The sequence below is a fragment of the Phoenix dactylifera genome, chromosome 4, assembly GCF_051530095.1.
Source record: "Phoenix dactylifera cultivar Ajwa chromosome 4, Ajwa_hap1_PhDact_Kaust_v1.1, whole genome shotgun sequence".
NCBI classification, from domain to species: domain Eukaryota; kingdom Viridiplantae; phylum Streptophyta; class Magnoliopsida; order Arecales; family Arecaceae; genus Phoenix; species Phoenix dactylifera.
The window spans coordinates 38,934,018-38,950,984 of NC_143193.1; the positions used below are offsets into that span (position 1 = coordinate 38,934,018).

A 16,967-nucleotide genomic window follows, 5' to 3' on the forward strand; every position below is an offset into this window, starting at 1 on the left:
GCGTAGGATTCAACACGCTGGTCCCGCTATGCGGCATGGCACCGCGAGTCTCCGGAATCAGTTTATTTTCGGGAAAAAAAATTATCCGAAGAGAAAAAGCCAAAAGACGAAAAATTGAAAATAAATATTATCAAAAAATAAAAAAGCGGGCAAAAAATAAAAGGGGTGCAACACGAGGACTTCCCAGGGGGTCACCCATCCTAGTACTACTCTCGCCCAAACACGCTTAACTGCGGAGTTCTGATGGGATCCGGTGCATTAGTGCGGGTATGATCACACCCATGACATGCCCATCGAAACTCCCTTTTATGACAAAGCAGCAGACCTCGACGGCCCGAGACATTCGCGCCGCCGGGGCCGTTCTGGCGTAGGATTCAACGCGCTGGTCCCGCTATGCGGCATGGCACCGCCAGTCTCCGGACTCAGTTTATTTTCGGGGGAAAAAAATTATCCGAAGAGGAAAAGCCAAAAGCCGAAAAATTAAAAATAAATATTATCAAAAAATAAAAAAGCGGGCAAAAAATAAAAGGGGTGCAACACGAGGACTTCCCAGGGGGTCACCCATCCTAGTACTACTCTCGCCCAAGCACGCTTAACTGCGGAGTTCTGATGGGATCCGGTGCATTAGTGCGGGTATGATCGCACCCATGACATGCCCATCGAAACTCCCTTTTATGACAAAGCAGCAGACCTCGACGGCCCGAGACGTTCGCGCCGCCGGGGCCGTTCTGGCGTAGGATTCAACGCGCTGGTCCCGCTATGCGGCATGGCACCGCCAGTCTCCGGACTCAGTTTATTTTCGGGGAAAAAAAATTATCCGAAGAGGAAAAGCCAAAAGCCGAAAAATTAAAAATAAATATTATCAAAAAATAAAAAAGCGGGCAAAAAATAAAAGGGGTGCAACACGAGGACTTCCCAGGGGGTCACCCATCCTAGTACTACTCTCGCCCAAGCACGCTTAACTGCGGAGTTCTGATGGGATCCGGTGCCTTAGTGCTGGTATGATCGCACCCATGACATGCCCATCGAAACTCCCTTTTATGACAAAGCAGCAGACCTCGACGACCCGAGACATTCGCGCCGCCGGGGCCGTTCTGGCGTAGGATTCAACGCGCTGGTCCCGCTATGCGGCATGGCACCGCCAGTCTCCGGACTCAGTTTATTTTCGGAGGAAAAAAATTATCCGGAGAGGAAAAGCCAAAAGCCGAAAAATTAAAAATAAATATTATCAAAAAATAAAAAAGCGGGCAAAAAATAAAAGGGGTGCAACACGAGGACTTCCCAGGGGGTCACCCATCCTAGTACTACTCTCGCCCAAGCACGCTTAACTGCGGAGTTCTGATGGGATCCGGTGCATTAGTGCTGGTATGATCGCACCCATGACATGCTCTTCGAAACTCCCTTTTATGACAAAGCAGCAGACCTCGACGGCCCGAGACATTCGCGCCGCCGGGGCCGTTCTGGCGTAGGATTCAACGCGCTGGTCCCGCTATGCGGCATGGCACCGCCAGTCTCCGCACTCAGTTTATTTTCGGAGGAAAAAAATTATCCGAAGAGGAAAAGCCAAAAGCCAAAAAATTAAAAATAAATATTATCAAAAAATAAAAAAGCGGGCAAAAAATAAAAGGGGTGCAACACGAGGACTTCCCAGGGGGTCACCCATCCTAGTACTACTCTCGCCCAAGCACGCTTAACTGCGGAGTTCTGATGGGATCCGGTGCATTAGTGCTGGTATGATCGCACCCATGACATGCCCATCGAAACTCCCTTTTATGACAAAGCAGCAGACCTCGACGGCCGAGACATTCGCGCCGCCGGGGCCGTTCTGGCGTAGGATTCAACACGCTGGTCCCGCTATGCGGCTTGGCACCGCCAGTCTCCGGACTCAGTTTATTTTCGGGGGAAAAAAATTATCCGAAGAGGAAAAGCCAAAAGCCGAAAAATTAAAAATAAATATTATCAAAAAATAAAAAAACGGGCAAAAAATATAAGGGGTGCAACACGAGGACTTCCCAGGGGGTCACCCATCCTAGTACTACTCTCGCCCAAGCCCGCTTAACTGCGGAGTTCTGATGGGATCCGGTGCATTAGTGCTGGTATGATCGCACCCATGACATGCCCTTCGAAACTCCCTTTTATGACAAAGCAACAGACCTCGACGGCCCGAGACATTCGCGCCGCCGGGGCCGTTCTGGCGGAGGATTCAAGGCGCTGGTCCCGCTATGCGGCATGGCACCGCCAGTCTCCGGACTCAGTATATTTTCGGAGGAAAAAAATTATCCGAAGAGGAAAAGCCAAAAGCCAAAAAATTAAAAATAAATATTATCAAAAAATAAAAAAGCGGGCAAAAAATAAAAGGGGTGCAACACGAGGACTTCCCAGGGGGTCACCCATCCTAGTACTACTCTCGCCCAAGCACGCTTAACTGCGGAGTTCTGATGGGATCCGGTGCATTAGTGCTGGTATGATCGCACCCATGACATGCCCTTCGAAACTCCCTTTTATGACAAAGCAGCAGACCTCGAGGGCCCGAAACATTCGCGCCGTCGAGGCCGTTCTGGCGTAGGATTCAACACGCTGGTCCCGCTATGCGGCATGGCACCGCGAGTCTCCGGAATCAGTTTATTTTCGGGAAAAAAAATTATCCGAAGAGAAAAAGCCAAAAGACGAAAAATTGAAAATAAATATTATCAAAAAATAAAAAAGCGGGCAAAAAATAAAAGGGGTGCAACACGAGGACTTCCCAGGGGGTCACCCATCCTAGTACTACTCTCGCCCAAACACGCTTAACTGCGGAGTTCTGATGGGATCCGGTGCATTAGTGCGGGTATGATCGCACCCATGACATGCCCATCGAAACTCCCTTTTATGACAAAGCAGCAGACCTCGACGGCCCGAGACATTCGCGCCGCCGGGGCCGTTCTGGCGTAGGATTCAACGCGCTGGTCCCGCTATGCGGCATGGCACCGCCAGTCTCCGGACTCAGTTTATTTTCGGGGGAAAAAAATTATCCGAAGAGGAAAAGCCAAAAGCCGAAAAATTAAAAATAAATATTATCAAAAAATAAAAAAGCGGGCAAAAAATAAAAGGGGTGCAACACGAGGACTTCCCAGGGGGTCACCCATCCTAGTACTACTCTCGCCCAAGCACGCTTAACTGCGGAGTTATGATGGGATCCGGTGCCTTAGTGCTGGTATGATCGCACCCATGACATGCCCATCGAAACTCCCTTTTATGACAAAGCAGCAGACCTCGACGACCCGAGACATTCGCGCCGCCGGGGCCGTTCTGGCATAGGATTCAACGCGCTGGTCCCGCTATGCGGCATGGCACCGCCAGTCTCCGGACTCAGTTTATTTTCGGAGGAAAAAAATTATCCGGAGAGGAAAAGCCAAAAGCCGAAAAATTAAAAATAAATATTATCAAAAAATAAAAAAGCGGGCAAAAAATAAAAGGGGTGCAACACGAGGACTTCCCAGGGGGTCACCCATCCTAGTACTACTCTCGCCCAAGCACGCTTAACTGCGGAGTTCTGATGGGATCCGGTGCATTAGTGCTGGTATGATCGCACCCATGACATGCTCTTCGAAACTCCCTTTTATGACAAAGCAGCAGACCTCGACGGCCCGAGACATTCGCGCCGCCGGGGCCGTTCTGGCGTAGGATTCAACGCGCTGGTCCCGCTATGCGGCATGGCACCGCCAGTCTCCGCACTCAGTTTATTTTCGGAGGAAAAAAATTATCCGAAGAGGAAAAGCCAAAAGCCAAAAAATTAAAAATAAATATTATCAAAAAATAAAAAAGCGGGCAAAAAATAAAAGGGGTGCAACACGAGGACTTCCCAGGGGGTCACCCATCCTAGTACTACTCTCGCCCAAGCACGCTTAACTGCGGAGTTCTGATGGGATCCGGTGCATTAGTGCTGGTATGATCGCACCCATGACATGCACATCGAAACTCCCTTTTATGACAAAGCAGCAGACCTCGACGGCCGAGACATTCGCGCCGCCGGGGCCGTTCTGGCGTAGGATTCAACACGCTGGTCCCGCTATGCGGCTTGGCACCGCCAGTCTCCGGACTCAGTTTATTTTCGGGGGAAAAAAATTATCCGAAGAGGAAAAGCCAAAAGCCGAAAAATTAAAAATAAATATTATCAAAAAATAAAAAAACGGGCAAAAAATATAAGGGGTGCAACACGAGGACTTCCCAGGGGGTCACCCATCCTAGTACTACTCTCGCCCAAGCCCGCTTAACTGCGGAGTTCTGATGGGATCCGGTGCATTAGTGCTGGTATGATCGCACCCATGACATGCCCTTCGAAACTCCCTTTTATGACAAAGCAACAGACCTCGACGGCCCGAGACATTCGCGCCGCCGGGGCCGTTCTGGCGGAGGATTCAAGGCGCTGGTCCCGCTATGCGGCATGGCTCCGCCAGTCTCCGGACTCAGTTTATTTTCGGGGGAAAAAAATTATCCGAAGAGGAAAAGCCAAAAGCCGAAAAATTAAAAATAAATATTATCAAAAAATAAAAAAACGGGCAAAAAATATAAGGGGTGCAACACGAGGACTTCCCAGGGGGTCACCCATCCTAGTACTACTCTCGCCCAAGCCCGCTTAACTGCGGAGTTCTGATGGGATCCGGTGCATTAGTGCTGGTATGATCGCACCCATGACATGCCCTTCGAAACTCCCTTTTATGACAAAGCAACAGACCTCGACGGCCCGAGACATTCGCGCCGCCGGGGCCGTTCTGGCGGAGGATTCAAGGCGCTGGTCCCGCTATGCGGCATGGCACCGCCAGTCTCCGGACTCAGTATATTTTCGGAGGAAAAAAATTATCCGAAGAGGAAAAGCCAAAAGCCAAAAAATTAAAAATAAATATTATCAAAAAATAAAAAAGCGGGCAAAAAATAAAAGGGGTGCAACACGAGGACTTCCCAGGGGGTCACCCATCCTAGTACTACTCTCGCCCAAGCACGCTTAACTGCGGAGTTCTGATGGGATCCGGTGCATTAGTGCTGGTATGATCGCACCCATGACATGCCCTTCGAAACTCCCTTTTATGACAAAGCAGCAGACCTCGAGGGCCCGAAACATTCGCGCCGCCGAGGCCGTTCTGGCGTAGGATTCAACACGCTGGTCCCGCTATGCGGCATGGCACCGCGAGTCTCCGGAATCAGTTTATTTTCGGGAAAAAAAATTATCCGAAGAGAAAAAGCCAAAAGACGAAAAATTGAAAATAAATATTATCAAAAAATAAAAAAGCGGGCAAAAAATAAAAGGGGTGCAACACGAGGACTTCCCAGGGGGTCACCCATCCTAGTACTACTCTCGCCCAAACACGCTTAACTGCGGAGTTCTGATGGGATCCGGTGCATTAGTGCGGGTATGATCGCACCCATGACATGCCCATCGAAACTCCCTTTTATGACAAAGCAGCAGACCTCGACGGCCCGAGACATTCGCGCCGCCGGGGCCGTTCTGGCGTAGGATTCAACGCGCTGGTCCCGCTATGCGGCATGGCACCGCCAGTCTCCGGACTCAGTTTATTTTCGGGGGAAAAAAATTATCCGAAGAGGAAAAGCCAAAAGCCGAAAAATTAAAAATAAATATTATCAAAAAATAAAAAAGCGGGCAAAAAATAAAAGGGGTGCAACACGAGGACTTCCCAGGGGGTCACCCATCCTAGTACTACTCTCGCCCAAGCACGCTTAACTGCGGAGTTATGATGGGATCCGGTGCCTTAGTGCTGGTATGATCGCACCCATGACATGCCCATCGAAACTCCCTTTTATGACAAAGCAGCAGACCTCGACGACCCGAGACATTCGCGCCGCCGGGGCCGTTCTGGCATAGGATTCAACGCGCTGGTCCCGCTATGCGGCATGGCACCGCCAGTCTCCGGACTCAGTTTATTTTCGGAGGAAAAAAATTATCCGGAGAGGAAAAGCCAAAAGCCGAAAAATTAAAAATAAATATTATCAAAAAATAAAAAAGCGGGCAAAAAATAAAAGGGGTGCAACACGAGGACTTCCCAGGGGGTCACCCATCCTAGTACTACTCTCGCCCAAGCACGCTTAACTGCGGAGTTCTGATGGGATCCGGTGCATTAGTGCTGGTATGATCGCACCCATGACATGCTCTTCGAAACTCCCTTTTATGACAAAGCAGCAGACCTCGACGGCCCGAGACATTCGCGCCGCCGGGGCCGTTCTGGCGTAGGATTCAACGCGCTGGTCCCGCTATGCGGCATGGCACCGCCAGTCTCCGCACTCAGTTTATTTTCGGAGGAAAAAAATTATCCGAAGAGGAAAAGCCAAAAGCCAAAAAATTAAAAATAAATATTATCAAAAAATAAAAAAGCGGGCAAAAAATAAAAGGGGTGCAACACGAGGACTTCCCAGGGGGTCACCCATCCTAGTACTACTCTCGCCCAAGCACGCTTAACTGCGGAGTTCTGATGGGATCCGGTGCATTAGTGCTGGTATGATCGCACCCATGACATGCCCATCGAAACTCCCTTTTATGACAAAGCAGCAGACCTCGACGGCCGAGACATTCGCGCCGCTGGGGCCGTTCTGGCGTAGGATTCAACACGCTGGTCCCGCTATGCGGCTTGGCACCGCCAGTCTCCGGACTCAGTTTATTTTCGGGGGAAAAAAATTATCCGAAGAGGAAAAGCCAAAAGCCGAAAAATTAAAAATAAATATTATCAAAAAATAAAAAAACGGGCAAAAAATATAAGGGGTGCAACACGAGGACTTCCCAGGGGGTCACCCATCCTAGTACTACTCTCGCCCAAGCCCGCTTAACTGCGGAGTTCTGATGGGATCCGGTGCATTAGTGCTGGTATGATCGCACCCATGACATGCCCTTCGAAACTCCCTTTTATGACAAAGCAACAGACCTCGACGGCCCGAGACATTCGCGCCGCCGGGGCCGTTCTGGCGGAGGATTCAAGGCGCTGGTCCCGCTATGCGGCATGGCACCGCCAGTCTCCGGACTCAGTTTATTTTCGGGGGAAAAAAATTATCCGAAGTGGAAAAACCAAAAGCCGAAAAATTAAAAATAAATATTATCAAAAAATAAAAAAGCGGGCAAAAAATAAAAGGGGTGCAACAAGAGGACTTCCCGGGGGTCACCCATCCTAGTACTAATCTTGCCCAAGCACGCTTAACTGCGGAGTTCTGATGGGATCCGGTGCATTAGTGCTGGTATGATCGCACCCATGACATACCCATCGAAACTCCCTTTTATGACAAAGCAGCAGACCTCGACGGCCCGAGACATTCGCGCCGCCGGGGCCGTTCTGGCGTAGGATTCAACGTGCTGGTCCCGCTATGCGGCATGGCACCGCCAGTCTCCGGACTCAGTTTATTTTCGGAGGAAAAAAATTATCCGAAGAGGAAAAGCCAAAAGCCAAAAAATTAAAAATAAATATTATCAAAAAATAAAAAAGCGGGCAAAAAATAAAAGGGGTGCAACACGAGGACTTCCCAGGGGGTCACCCATCCTAGTACTACTCTCGCCCAAGCACGCTTAACTGCGGAGTTCTGATGGGATCCGGTGCATTAGTGCTGGTATGATCGCACCCATGACATGCCCTTCGAAACTCCCTTTTATGACAAAGCAGCAGACCTCGACGGCCCGAAACATTCGCGCCGCCGAGGCCGTTCTGGCGTAGGATTCAACACGCTGGTCCCGCTATGCGGCATGGCACCGCGAGTCTCCGGACTCAGTTTATTTTCGGGAAAAAAAATTATCCGAAGAGGAAAAGCCAAAAGCCGAAAAATTAAAAATAAATATTATCAAAAAATAAAAAAGCGGGCAAAAAATAAAAGGGGTGCAACACGAGGACTTCCCAGGGGGTCACCCATCCTAGTACTACTCTCGCCCAAGCACGCTTAACTGCGGAGTTCTGATGGGATCCGGTGCATTAGTGCTGGTATGATCGCACCCATGACTTGCCCATCGAAACTCCCTTTTATGACAAAGCAGCAGACCTCGACGGCCCGAGACATTCGCGCCGCCGGGGCCGTTCTGGCGTAGGATTCAACGCGCTGGTCCCGCTATGCGGCATGGCACCGCCAGTCTCCGGACTCAGTTTATTTTCGGGGAAAAAAAATTATCCGAAGAGGAAAAGCCAAAAGCCGAAAAATTAAAAATAAATATTATCAAAAAATAAAAAAGCGGGCAAAAAATAAAAGGGGTGCAACACGAGGACTTCCCAGGGGGTCACCCATCCTAGTACTACTCTCGCCCAAGCACGCTTAACTGCGGAGTTCTGATGGGATCCGGTGCATTAGTGCGGGTATGATCGCACCCATGACATGCCCATCGAAACTCCCTTTTATGACAAAGCAGCAGACCTCGACGGCCCGAGACATTCGCGCCGCCGGGGCCGTTCTGGCGTAGGATTCAACGCGCTGGTCCCGCTATGCGGCATGGCACCGCCAGTCTCCGGACTCAGTTTATTTTCGGGGAAAAAAAATTATCCGAAGAGGAAAAGCCAAAAGCCGAAAAATTAAAAATAAATATTATCAAAAAATAAAAAAGCGGGCAAAAAATAAAAGGGGTGCAACACGAGGACTTCCCAGGGGGTCACCCATCCTAGTACTACTCTCGCCCAAGCACGCTTAACTGCGGAGTTCTGATGGGATCCGGTGCATTAGTGCTGGTATGATCGCACCCATGACATGCCCATCGAAACTCCCTTTTATGACAAAGCAGCAGACCTCGACGGCCCGAGACATTCGCGCCGCCGGGGCCGTTCTGGCGTAGGATTCAACGCGCTGGTCCCGCTATGCGGCATGGCACCGCCAGTCTCCGGACTCAGTTTATTTTCGGAGGAAAAAAATTATCCGAAGAGGAAAAGCCAAAAGCCAAAAAATTAAAAATAAATATTATCAAAAAATAAAAAAGCGGGCAAAAAATAAAAGGGGTGCAACACGAGGACTTCCCAGGGGGTCACCCATCCTAGTATTACTCTCGCCCAAGCACGCTTAACTGCGGAGTTCTGATGGGATCCGGTGCATTAGTGCTGGTATGATCGCACCCATGACATGCCATTCGAAACTCCCTTTTATGACAAAGCAGCAGACCTCGATGGCCCGAAACATTCGCGCCGCCGAGGCCGTTCTGGCGTAGGATTCAACACGCTGGTCCCGCTATGCGGCATGGCACCGCGAGTCTCCGGACTCAGTTTATTTTCGGGAAAAAAAATTATCCGAAGAGAAAAAGCCAAAAGCCGAAAAATTAAAAATAAATATTATCAAAAAATAAAAAAGCGGGCAAAAAATAAAAGGGGTGCAACACGAGGACTTCCCAGGGGGTCACCCATCCTAGTACTACTCTCGCCCAAACACGCTTAACTGCGGAGTTCTGATGGGATCCGGTGCATTAGTGCTGGTATGATCGCACCCATGACTTGCCCATCGAAACTCCCTTTTATGACAAAGCAGCAGACCTCGACGGCCCGAGACATTCGCGCCGCCGGGGCCGTTCTGGCGTAGGATTCAACGCGCTGGTCCCGCTATGCGGCATGGCACCGCCAGTCTCCGGACTCAGTTTATTTTCGGGGGAAAAAAATTATCCGAAGAGGAAAAGCCAAAAGCCGAAAAATTAAAAATAAATATTATCAAAAAATAAAAAAGCGGGCAAAAAATAAAAGGGGTGCAACACGAGGACTTCCCAGGGGGTCACCCATCCTAGTACTACTCTCGCCCAAGCACGCTTAACTGCGGAGTTCTGATGGGATCCGGTGCATTAGTGCGGGTATGATCGCACCCATGACATGCCCATCGAAACTCCCTTTTATGACAAAGCAGCAGACCTCGACGGCCCGAGACGTTCGCGCCGCCGGGGCCGTTCTGGCGTAGGATTCAACGCGCTGGTCCCGCTATGCGGCATGGCACCGCCAGTCTCCGGACTCAGTTTATTTTCGGGGAAAAAAAATTATCCGAAGAGGAAAAGCCAAAAGCCGAAAAATTAAAAATAAATATTATCAAAAAATAAAAAAGCGGGCAAAAAATAAAAGGGGTGCAACACGAGGACTTCCCAGGGGGTCACCCATCCTAGTACTACTCTCGCCCAAGCACGCTTAACTGCGGAGTTCTGATGGGATCCGGTGCCTTAGTGCTGGTATGATCGCACCCATGACATGCCCATCGAAACTCCCTTTTATGACAAAGCAGCAGACCTCGACGACCCGAGACATTCGCGCCGCCGGGGCCGTTCTGGCGTAGGATTCAACGCGCTGGTCCCGCTATGCGGCATGGCACCGCCAGTCTCCGGACTCAGTTTATTTTCGGAGGAAAAAAATTATCCGGAGAGGAAAAGCCAAAAGCCGAAAAATTAAAAATAAATATTATCAAAAAATAAAAAAGCGGGCAAAAAATAAAAGGGGTGCAACACGAGGACTTCCCAGGGGGTCACCCATCCTAGTACTACTCTCGCCCAAGCACGCTTAACTGCGGAGTTCTGATGGGATCCGGTGCATTAGTGCTGGTATGATCGCACCCATGACATGCTCTTCGAAACTCCCTTTTATGACAAAGCAGCAGACCTCGACGGCCCGAGACATTCGCGCCGCCGGGGCCGTTCTGGTGTAGGATTCAACGCGCTGGTCCCGCTATGCGGCATGGCACCGCCAGTCTCCGGACTCAGTTTATTTTCGGAGGAAAAAAATTATCCGAAGAGGAAAAGCCAAAAGCCAAAAAATTAAAAATAAATATTATCAAAAAATAAAAAAGCGGGCAAAAAATAAAAGGGGTGCAACACGAGGACTTCCCAGGGGGTCACCCATCCTAGTACTACTCTCGCCCAAGCACGCTTAACTGCGGAGTTCTGATGGGATCCGGTGCATTAGTGCGGGTATGATCGCACCCATGACATGCCCATCGAAACTCCCTTTTATGACAAAGCAGCAGACCTCGACGGCCCGAGACATTCGCGCCGCCGGGGCCGTTCTGGCGTAGGATTCAACGCGCTGGTCCCGCTATGCGGCATGGCACCGCCAGTCTCCGGACTCAGTTTATTTTCGGGGGAAAAAAATTATCCGAAGAGGAAAAGCCAAAAGCCGAAAAATTAAAAATAAATATTATCAAAAAATAAAAAAGCGGGCAAAAAATAAAAGGGGTGCAACACGAGGACTTCCCAGGGGGTCACCCATCCTAGTACTACTCTCGCCCAAACACGCTTAACTGCGGAGTTCTGATGGGATCCGGTGCATTAGTGCTGGTATGATCGCACCCATGACTTGCCCATCGAAACTCCCTTTTATGACAAAGCAGCAGACCTCGACGGCCCGAGACATTCGCGCCGCCGGGGCCGTTCTGGCGTAGGATTCAACGCGCTGGTCCCGCTATGCGGCATGGCACCGCCAGTCTCCGGACTCAGTTTATTTTCGGGGGAAAAAAATTATCCGAAGAGGAAAAACCAAAAGCCGAAAAATTAAAAATAAATATTATCAAAAAATAAAAAAGCGGGCAAAAAATAAAAGGGGTGCAACACGAGGACTTCCCAGGGGGTCACCCATCCTAGTACTACTCTCGCCCAAGCACGCTTAACTGCGGAGTTCTGATGGGATCCGGTGCATTAGTGCTGGTATGATCGCACCCATGACATGCCCATCGAAACTCCCTTTTATGACAAAGCAGCAGACCTCGACGGCCCGAGACATTCGCGCCGCCGGGGCCGTTCTGGCGTAGGATTCAACGCGCTGGTCCCGCTATGCGGCATGGCACCGCCAGTCTCCGGACTCAGTTTATTTTCGGAGGAAAAAAATTATCCGAAGAGGAAAAGCCAAAAGCCAAAAAATTAAAAATAAATATTATCAAAAAATAAAAAAGCGGGCAAAAAATAAAAGGGGTGCAACACGAGGACTTCCCAGGGGGTCACCCATCCTAGTACTACTCTCGCCCAAGCACGCTTAACTGCGGAGTTCTGATGGGATCCGGTGCATTAGTGCTGGTATGATCGCACCCATGACATGCCCTTCGAAACTCCCTTTTATGACAAAGCAGCAGACCTCGATGGCCCGAAACATTCGCGCCGCCGAGGCCGTTCTGGCGTAGGATTCAACACGCTGGTCCCGCTATGCGGCATGGCACCGCGAGTCTCCGGACTCAGTTTATTTTCGGGAAAAAAAATTATCCGAAGAGAAAAAGCCAAAAGCCGAAAAATTAAAAATAAATATTATCAAAAAATAAAAAAGCGGGCAAAAAATAAAAGGGGTGCAACACGAGGACTTCCCAGGGGGTCACCCATCCTAGTACTACTCTCGCCCAAACACGCTTAACTGCGGAGTTCTGATGGGATCCGGTGCATTAGTGCTGGTATGATCGCACCCATGACTTGCCCATCGAAACTCCCTTTTATGACAAAGCAGCAGACCTCGACGGCCCGAGACATTCGAGCCGCCGGGGCCGTTCTGGCGTAGGATTCAACGCGCTGGTCCCGCTATGCGGCATGGCACCGCCAGTCTCCGGACTCAGTTTATTTTCGGGGGAAAAAAATTATCCGAAGAGGAAAAGCCAAAAGCCGAAAAATTAAAAATAAATATTATCAAAAAATAAAAAAGCGGGCAAAAAATAAAAAGGGTGCAACACGAGGACTTCCCAGGGGGTCACCCATCCTAGTACTACTCTCGCCCAAGCACGCTTAACTGCGGAGTTCTGATGGGATCCGGTGCATTAGTGCGGGTATGATCGTACCCATGACATGCCCATCGAAACTCCCTTTTATGACAAAGCAGCAGACCTCGACGGCCCGAGACATTCGCGCCGCCGGGGCCGTTCTGGCGTAGGATTCAACGCGCTGGTCCCGCTATGCGGCATGGCACCGCCAGTCTCCGGACTCAGTTTATTTTCGGGGAAAAAAATTATCCGAAGAGGAAAAGCCAAAAGCCGAAAAATTAAAAATAAATATTATCAAAAAATAAAAAAGCGGGCAAAAAATAAAAGGGGTGCAACACGAGGACTTCCCAGGGGGTCACCCATCCTAGTACTACTCTCGCCCAAGCACGCTTAACTGCGGAGTTCTGATGGGATCCGGTGCCTTAGTGCGGGTATGATCGCACCCATGACATGCCCATCGAAACTCCCTTTTATGACAAAGCAGCAGACCTCGACGACCCGAGACATTCGCGCCGCCGGGGCCGTTCTGGCGTAGGATTCAACGCGCTGGTCCCGCTATGCGGCATGGCACCGCCAGTCTCCGGACTCAGTTTATTTTCGGAGGAAAAAAATTATCCGGAGAGGAAAAGCCAAAAGCCGAAAAATTAAAAATAAATATTATCAAAAAATAAAAAAGCGGGCAAAAAATAAAAGGGGTGCAACACGAGGACTTCCCAGGGGGTCACCCATCCTAGTACTACTCTCGCCCAAGCACGCTTAACTGCGGAGTTCTGATGGGATCCGGTGCATTAGTGCTGGTATGATCGCACCCATGACATGCTCTTCGAAACTCCCTTTTATGACAAAGCAGCAGACCTCGACGGCCCGAGACATTCGCGCCGCCGGGGCCGTTCTGGCGTAGGATTCAACGCGCTGGTCCCGCTATGCGGCATGGCACCGCCAGTCTCCGGACTCAGTTTATTTTCGGAGGAAAAAAATTATCCGAAGAGGAAAAGCCAAAAGCCAAAAAATTAAAAATAAATATTATCAAAAAATAAAAAAGCGGGCAAAAAATAAAAGGGGTGCAACACGAGGACTTCCCAGGGGGTCACCCATTCTAGTACTACTCTCGCCCAAGCACGCTTAACTGCGGAGTTCTGATGGGATCCGGTGCATTAGTGCGGGTATGATCGCACCCATGACATGCCCATCGAAACTCCCTTTTATGACAAAGCAGCAGACCTCGACGGCCCGAGACATTCGCGCCGCCGGGGCCGTTCTGGCGTAGGATTCAACGCGCTGGTCCCGCTATGCGGCATGGCACCGCCAGTCTCCGGACTCAGTTTATTTTCGGGGGAAAAAAATTATCCGAAGAGGAAAAGCCAAAAGCCGAAAAATTAAAAATAAATATTATCAAAAAATAAAAAAGCGGGCAAAAAATAAAAGGGGTGCAACACGAGGACTTCCCAGGGGGTCACCCATCCTAGTACTACTCTCGCCCAAACACGCTTAACTGCGGAGTTCTGATGGGATCCGGTGCATTAGTGCTGGTATGATCGCACCCATGACTTGCCCATCGAAACTCCCTTTTATGACAAAGCAGCAGACCTCGACGGCCCGAGACATTCGCGCCGCCGGGGCCGTTCTGGCGTAGGATTCAACGCGCTGGTCCCGCTATGCGGCATGGCACCGCCAGTCTCCGGACTCAGTTTATTTTCGGGGGAAAAAAATTATCCGAAGAGGAAAAACCAAAAGCCGAAAAATTAAAAATAAATATTATCAAAAAATAAAAAAGCGGGCAAAAAATAAAAGGGGTGCAACACGAGGACTTCCCAGGGGGTCACCCATCCTAGTACTACTCTCGCCCAAGCACGCTTAACTGCGGAGTTCTGATGGGATCCGGTGCATTAGTGCTGGTATGATCGCACCCATGACATGCCCATCGAAACTCCCTTTTATGACAAAGCAGCAGACCTCGACGGCCCGAGACATTCGCGCCGCCGGGGCCGTTCTGGCGTAGGATTCAACGCGCTGGTCCCGCTATGCGGCATGGCACCGCCAGTCTCCGGACTCAGTTTATTTTCGGAGGAAAAAAATTATCCGAAGAGGAAAAGCCAAAAGCCAAAAAATTAAAAATAAATATTATCAAAAAATAAAAAAGCGGGCAAAAAATAAAAGGGGTGCAACACGAGGACTTCCCAGGGGGTCACCCATCCTAGTACTACTCTCGCCCAAGCACGCTTAACTGCGGAGTTCTGATGGGATCCGGTGCATTAGTGCTGGTATGATCGCACCCATGACATGCCCTTCGAAACTCCCTTTTATGACAAAGCAGCAGACCTCGATGGCCCGAAACATTCGCGCCGCCGAGGCCGTTCTGGCGTAGGATTCAACACGCTGGTCCCGCTATGCGGCATGGCACCGCGAGTCTCCGGACTCAGTTTATTTTCGGGAAAAAAAATTATCCGAAGAGAAAAAGCCAAAAGCCGAAAAATTAAAAATAAATATTATCAAAAAATAAAAAAGCGGGCAAAAAATAAAAGGGGTGCAACACGAGGACTTCCCAGGGGGTCACCCATCCTAGTACTACTCTCGCCCAAACACGCTTAACTGCGGAGTTCTGATGGGATCCGGTGCATTAGTGCTGGTATGATCGCACCCATGACTTGCCCATCGAAACTCCCTTTTATGACAAAGCAGCAGACCTCGACGGCCCGAGACATTCGAGCCGCCGGGGCCGTTCTGGCGTAGGATTCAACGCGCTGGTCCCGCTATGCGGCATGGCACCGCCAGTCTCCGGACTCAGTTTATTTTCGGGGGAAAAAAATTATCCGAAGAGGAAAAGCCAAAAGCCGAAAAATTAAAAATAAATATTATCAAAAAATAAAAAAGCGGGCAAAAAATAAAAAGGGTGCAACACGAGGACTTCCCAGGGGGTCACCCATCCTAGTACTACTCTCGCCCAAGCACGCTTAACTGCGGAGTTCTGATGGGATCCGGTGCATTAGTGCGGGTATGATCGTACCCATGACATGCCCATCGAAACTCCCTTTTATGACAAAGCAGCAGACCTCGACGGCCCGAGACATTCGCGCCGCCGGGGCCGTTCTGGCGTAGGATTCAACGCGCTGGTCCCGCTATGCGGCATGGCACCGCCAGTCTCCGGACTCAGTTTATTTTCGGGGAAAAAAATTATCCGAAGAGGAAAAGCCAAAAGCCGAAAAATTAAAAATAAATATTATCAAAAAATAAAAAAGCGGGCAAAAAATAAAAGGGGTGCAACACGAGGACTTCCCAGGGGGTCACCCATCCTAGTACTACTCTCGCCCAAGCACGCTTAACTGCGGAGTTCTGATGGGATCCGGTGCCTTAGTGCGGGTATGATCGCACCCATGACATGCCCATCGAAACTCCCTTTTATGACAAAGCAGCAGACCTCGACGACCCGAGACATTCGCGCCGCCGGGGCCGTTCTGGCGTAGGATTCAACGCGCTGGTCCCGCTATGCGGCATGGCACCGCCAGTCTCCGGACTCAGTTTATTTTCGGAGGAAAAAAATTATCCGGAGAGGAAAAGCCAAAAGCCGAAAAATTAAAAATAAATATTATCAAAAAATAAAAAAGCGGGCAAAAAATAAAAGGGGTGCAACACGAGGACTTCCCAGGGGGTCACCCATCCTAGTACTACTCTCGCCCAAGCACGCTTAACTGCGGAGTTCTGATGGGATCCGGTGCATTAGTGCTGGTATGATCGCACCCATGACATGCTCTTCGAAACTCCCTTTTATGACAAAGCAGCAGACCTCGACGGCCCGAGACATTCGCGCCGCCGGGGCCGTTCTGGCGTAGGATTCAACGCGCTGGTCCCGCTATGCGGCATGGCACCGCCAGTCTCCGGACTCAGTTTATTTTCGGAGGAAAAAAATTATCCGAAGAGGAAAAGCCAAAAGCCAAAAAATTAAAAATAAATATTATCAAAAAATAAAAAAGCGGGCAAAAAATAAAAGGGGTGCAACACGAGGACTTCCCAGGGGGTCACCCATTCTAGTACTACTCTCGCCCAAGCACGCTTAACTGCGGAGTTCTGATGGGATCCGGTGCATTAGTGCGGGTATGATCGCACCCATGACATGCCCATCGAAACTCCCTTTTATGACAAAGCAGCAGACCTCGACGGCCCGAGACATTCGCGCCGCCGGGGCCGTTCTGGCGTAGGATTCAACGCGCTGGTCCCGCTATGCGGCATGGCACCGCCAGTCTCCGGACTCAGTTTATTTTCGGGGGAAAAAAATTATCCGAAGAGGAAAAGCCAAAAGCCGAAAAATTAAAAATAAATATTATCAAAAAATAAAA

At 49.9% G+C, this 16,967-nt stretch overlaps 46 non-coding genes across 46 annotated transcripts; all 46 read right to left on the reverse strand.

The window, feature by feature from the left end:
- Positions 1-162: 162 nt before the first annotated feature.
- On the reverse strand, positions 163-281 carry LOC149766830 (5S ribosomal RNA). The gene has a single exon (XR_016404016.1). It is a non-coding gene; the product is annotated as a 5S ribosomal RNA (ribosomal RNA).
- A 247-nt stretch (positions 282-528) lies between these two features.
- On the reverse strand, positions 529-647 carry LOC149766831 (5S ribosomal RNA). The gene has a single exon (XR_016400802.1). It is a non-coding gene; the product is annotated as a 5S ribosomal RNA (ribosomal RNA).
- Positions 648-894: 247 nt separating this feature from the next.
- Positions 895-1,013, reverse strand: LOC149766832 (5S ribosomal RNA). Its single transcript, XR_016400530.1, has one exon. It is a non-coding gene; the product is annotated as a 5S ribosomal RNA (ribosomal RNA).
- Positions 1,014-1,260: 247 nt separating this feature from the next.
- Positions 1,261-1,379, reverse strand: LOC149766833 (5S ribosomal RNA). The gene has a single exon (XR_016411574.1). It is a non-coding gene; the product is annotated as a 5S ribosomal RNA (ribosomal RNA).
- Positions 1,380-1,626: 247 nt separating this feature from the next.
- LOC149766834 (5S ribosomal RNA) lies at positions 1,627-1,745 on the reverse strand. Its single transcript, XR_016411575.1, has one exon. It is a non-coding gene; the product is annotated as a 5S ribosomal RNA (ribosomal RNA).
- A 246-nt stretch (positions 1,746-1,991) lies between these two features.
- On the reverse strand, positions 1,992-2,110 carry LOC149766835 (5S ribosomal RNA). Its single transcript, XR_016402910.1, has one exon. It is a non-coding gene; the product is annotated as a 5S ribosomal RNA (ribosomal RNA).
- A 247-nt stretch (positions 2,111-2,357) lies between these two features.
- LOC149766836 (5S ribosomal RNA) lies at positions 2,358-2,476 on the reverse strand. Its single transcript, XR_016411576.1, has one exon. It is a non-coding gene; the product is annotated as a 5S ribosomal RNA (ribosomal RNA).
- Positions 2,477-2,722: 246 nt separating this feature from the next.
- On the reverse strand, positions 2,723-2,841 carry LOC149766837 (5S ribosomal RNA). The gene has a single exon (XR_016402968.1). It is a non-coding gene; the product is annotated as a 5S ribosomal RNA (ribosomal RNA).
- A 247-nt stretch (positions 2,842-3,088) lies between these two features.
- Positions 3,089-3,207, reverse strand: LOC149766838 (5S ribosomal RNA). Its single transcript, XR_016406985.1, has one exon. It is a non-coding gene; the product is annotated as a 5S ribosomal RNA (ribosomal RNA).
- A 247-nt stretch (positions 3,208-3,454) lies between these two features.
- Positions 3,455-3,573, reverse strand: LOC149766839 (5S ribosomal RNA). Its single transcript, XR_016411577.1, has one exon. It is a non-coding gene; the product is annotated as a 5S ribosomal RNA (ribosomal RNA).
- Positions 3,574-3,820: 247 nt separating this feature from the next.
- On the reverse strand, positions 3,821-3,939 carry LOC149766840 (5S ribosomal RNA). Its single transcript, XR_016411578.1, has one exon. It is a non-coding gene; the product is annotated as a 5S ribosomal RNA (ribosomal RNA).
- Positions 3,940-4,185: 246 nt separating this feature from the next.
- On the reverse strand, positions 4,186-4,304 carry LOC149766841 (5S ribosomal RNA). The gene has a single exon (XR_016402911.1). It is a non-coding gene; the product is annotated as a 5S ribosomal RNA (ribosomal RNA).
- Positions 4,305-4,551: 247 nt separating this feature from the next.
- On the reverse strand, positions 4,552-4,670 carry LOC149766842 (5S ribosomal RNA). Its single transcript, XR_016402912.1, has one exon. It is a non-coding gene; the product is annotated as a 5S ribosomal RNA (ribosomal RNA).
- Positions 4,671-4,917: 247 nt separating this feature from the next.
- LOC149766843 (5S ribosomal RNA) lies at positions 4,918-5,036 on the reverse strand. Its single transcript, XR_016411579.1, has one exon. It is a non-coding gene; the product is annotated as a 5S ribosomal RNA (ribosomal RNA).
- Positions 5,037-5,282: 246 nt separating this feature from the next.
- On the reverse strand, positions 5,283-5,401 carry LOC149766844 (5S ribosomal RNA). The gene has a single exon (XR_016402969.1). It is a non-coding gene; the product is annotated as a 5S ribosomal RNA (ribosomal RNA).
- Positions 5,402-5,648: 247 nt separating this feature from the next.
- On the reverse strand, positions 5,649-5,767 carry LOC149766845 (5S ribosomal RNA). Its single transcript, XR_016406986.1, has one exon. It is a non-coding gene; the product is annotated as a 5S ribosomal RNA (ribosomal RNA).
- A 247-nt stretch (positions 5,768-6,014) lies between these two features.
- Positions 6,015-6,133, reverse strand: LOC149766846 (5S ribosomal RNA). Its single transcript, XR_016411580.1, has one exon. It is a non-coding gene; the product is annotated as a 5S ribosomal RNA (ribosomal RNA).
- Positions 6,134-6,380: 247 nt separating this feature from the next.
- Positions 6,381-6,499, reverse strand: LOC149766847 (5S ribosomal RNA). The gene has a single exon (XR_016411581.1). It is a non-coding gene; the product is annotated as a 5S ribosomal RNA (ribosomal RNA).
- A 246-nt stretch (positions 6,500-6,745) lies between these two features.
- LOC149766848 (5S ribosomal RNA) lies at positions 6,746-6,864 on the reverse strand. Its single transcript, XR_016402913.1, has one exon. It is a non-coding gene; the product is annotated as a 5S ribosomal RNA (ribosomal RNA).
- A 247-nt stretch (positions 6,865-7,111) lies between these two features.
- On the reverse strand, positions 7,112-7,229 carry LOC149766849 (5S ribosomal RNA). The gene has a single exon (XR_016408573.1). It is a non-coding gene; the product is annotated as a 5S ribosomal RNA (ribosomal RNA).
- A 247-nt stretch (positions 7,230-7,476) lies between these two features.
- Positions 7,477-7,595, reverse strand: LOC149766850 (5S ribosomal RNA). Its single transcript, XR_016411582.1, has one exon. It is a non-coding gene; the product is annotated as a 5S ribosomal RNA (ribosomal RNA).
- Positions 7,596-7,841: 246 nt separating this feature from the next.
- Positions 7,842-7,960, reverse strand: LOC149766851 (5S ribosomal RNA). The gene has a single exon (XR_016411584.1). It is a non-coding gene; the product is annotated as a 5S ribosomal RNA (ribosomal RNA).
- Positions 7,961-8,207: 247 nt separating this feature from the next.
- On the reverse strand, positions 8,208-8,326 carry LOC149766852 (5S ribosomal RNA). The gene has a single exon (XR_016400803.1). It is a non-coding gene; the product is annotated as a 5S ribosomal RNA (ribosomal RNA).
- Positions 8,327-8,573: 247 nt separating this feature from the next.
- On the reverse strand, positions 8,574-8,692 carry LOC149766853 (5S ribosomal RNA). The gene has a single exon (XR_016411585.1). It is a non-coding gene; the product is annotated as a 5S ribosomal RNA (ribosomal RNA).
- A 247-nt stretch (positions 8,693-8,939) lies between these two features.
- LOC149766854 (5S ribosomal RNA) lies at positions 8,940-9,058 on the reverse strand. The gene has a single exon (XR_016403334.1). It is a non-coding gene; the product is annotated as a 5S ribosomal RNA (ribosomal RNA).
- A 246-nt stretch (positions 9,059-9,304) lies between these two features.
- Positions 9,305-9,423, reverse strand: LOC149766855 (5S ribosomal RNA). The gene has a single exon (XR_016401104.1). It is a non-coding gene; the product is annotated as a 5S ribosomal RNA (ribosomal RNA).
- Positions 9,424-9,670: 247 nt separating this feature from the next.
- On the reverse strand, positions 9,671-9,789 carry LOC149766856 (5S ribosomal RNA). The gene has a single exon (XR_016400804.1). It is a non-coding gene; the product is annotated as a 5S ribosomal RNA (ribosomal RNA).
- Positions 9,790-10,036: 247 nt separating this feature from the next.
- Positions 10,037-10,155, reverse strand: LOC149766857 (5S ribosomal RNA). Its single transcript, XR_016400531.1, has one exon. It is a non-coding gene; the product is annotated as a 5S ribosomal RNA (ribosomal RNA).
- A 247-nt stretch (positions 10,156-10,402) lies between these two features.
- LOC149766858 (5S ribosomal RNA) lies at positions 10,403-10,521 on the reverse strand. The gene has a single exon (XR_016411586.1). It is a non-coding gene; the product is annotated as a 5S ribosomal RNA (ribosomal RNA).
- Positions 10,522-10,768: 247 nt separating this feature from the next.
- On the reverse strand, positions 10,769-10,887 carry LOC149766859 (5S ribosomal RNA). Its single transcript, XR_016400805.1, has one exon. It is a non-coding gene; the product is annotated as a 5S ribosomal RNA (ribosomal RNA).
- A 247-nt stretch (positions 10,888-11,134) lies between these two features.
- On the reverse strand, positions 11,135-11,253 carry LOC149766860 (5S ribosomal RNA). Its single transcript, XR_016401105.1, has one exon. It is a non-coding gene; the product is annotated as a 5S ribosomal RNA (ribosomal RNA).
- A 247-nt stretch (positions 11,254-11,500) lies between these two features.
- On the reverse strand, positions 11,501-11,619 carry LOC149766861 (5S ribosomal RNA). Its single transcript, XR_016411587.1, has one exon. It is a non-coding gene; the product is annotated as a 5S ribosomal RNA (ribosomal RNA).
- Positions 11,620-11,866: 247 nt separating this feature from the next.
- On the reverse strand, positions 11,867-11,985 carry LOC149766862 (5S ribosomal RNA). Its single transcript, XR_016411588.1, has one exon. It is a non-coding gene; the product is annotated as a 5S ribosomal RNA (ribosomal RNA).
- A 246-nt stretch (positions 11,986-12,231) lies between these two features.
- On the reverse strand, positions 12,232-12,350 carry LOC149766863 (5S ribosomal RNA). Its single transcript, XR_016401106.1, has one exon. It is a non-coding gene; the product is annotated as a 5S ribosomal RNA (ribosomal RNA).
- Positions 12,351-12,597: 247 nt separating this feature from the next.
- On the reverse strand, positions 12,598-12,716 carry LOC149766864 (5S ribosomal RNA). The gene has a single exon (XR_016405484.1). It is a non-coding gene; the product is annotated as a 5S ribosomal RNA (ribosomal RNA).
- Positions 12,717-12,962: 246 nt separating this feature from the next.
- Positions 12,963-13,081, reverse strand: LOC149766865 (5S ribosomal RNA). The gene has a single exon (XR_016401944.1). It is a non-coding gene; the product is annotated as a 5S ribosomal RNA (ribosomal RNA).
- Positions 13,082-13,328: 247 nt separating this feature from the next.
- On the reverse strand, positions 13,329-13,447 carry LOC149766866 (5S ribosomal RNA). The gene has a single exon (XR_016411589.1). It is a non-coding gene; the product is annotated as a 5S ribosomal RNA (ribosomal RNA).
- Positions 13,448-13,694: 247 nt separating this feature from the next.
- Positions 13,695-13,813, reverse strand: LOC149766867 (5S ribosomal RNA). Its single transcript, XR_016401929.1, has one exon. It is a non-coding gene; the product is annotated as a 5S ribosomal RNA (ribosomal RNA).
- Positions 13,814-14,060: 247 nt separating this feature from the next.
- On the reverse strand, positions 14,061-14,179 carry LOC149766868 (5S ribosomal RNA). The gene has a single exon (XR_016401107.1). It is a non-coding gene; the product is annotated as a 5S ribosomal RNA (ribosomal RNA).
- Positions 14,180-14,426: 247 nt separating this feature from the next.
- LOC149766869 (5S ribosomal RNA) lies at positions 14,427-14,545 on the reverse strand. The gene has a single exon (XR_016411590.1). It is a non-coding gene; the product is annotated as a 5S ribosomal RNA (ribosomal RNA).
- Positions 14,546-14,792: 247 nt separating this feature from the next.
- Positions 14,793-14,911, reverse strand: LOC149766870 (5S ribosomal RNA). The gene has a single exon (XR_016411591.1). It is a non-coding gene; the product is annotated as a 5S ribosomal RNA (ribosomal RNA).
- Positions 14,912-15,157: 246 nt separating this feature from the next.
- LOC149766871 (5S ribosomal RNA) lies at positions 15,158-15,276 on the reverse strand. The gene has a single exon (XR_016401108.1). It is a non-coding gene; the product is annotated as a 5S ribosomal RNA (ribosomal RNA).
- Positions 15,277-15,523: 247 nt separating this feature from the next.
- LOC149766872 (5S ribosomal RNA) lies at positions 15,524-15,642 on the reverse strand. Its single transcript, XR_016405485.1, has one exon. It is a non-coding gene; the product is annotated as a 5S ribosomal RNA (ribosomal RNA).
- A 246-nt stretch (positions 15,643-15,888) lies between these two features.
- On the reverse strand, positions 15,889-16,007 carry LOC149766873 (5S ribosomal RNA). The gene has a single exon (XR_016401945.1). It is a non-coding gene; the product is annotated as a 5S ribosomal RNA (ribosomal RNA).
- Positions 16,008-16,254: 247 nt separating this feature from the next.
- On the reverse strand, positions 16,255-16,373 carry LOC149766874 (5S ribosomal RNA). Its single transcript, XR_016411592.1, has one exon. It is a non-coding gene; the product is annotated as a 5S ribosomal RNA (ribosomal RNA).
- A 247-nt stretch (positions 16,374-16,620) lies between these two features.
- On the reverse strand, positions 16,621-16,739 carry LOC149766875 (5S ribosomal RNA). The gene has a single exon (XR_016401930.1). It is a non-coding gene; the product is annotated as a 5S ribosomal RNA (ribosomal RNA).
- Positions 16,740-16,967: the final 228 nt, after the last annotated feature.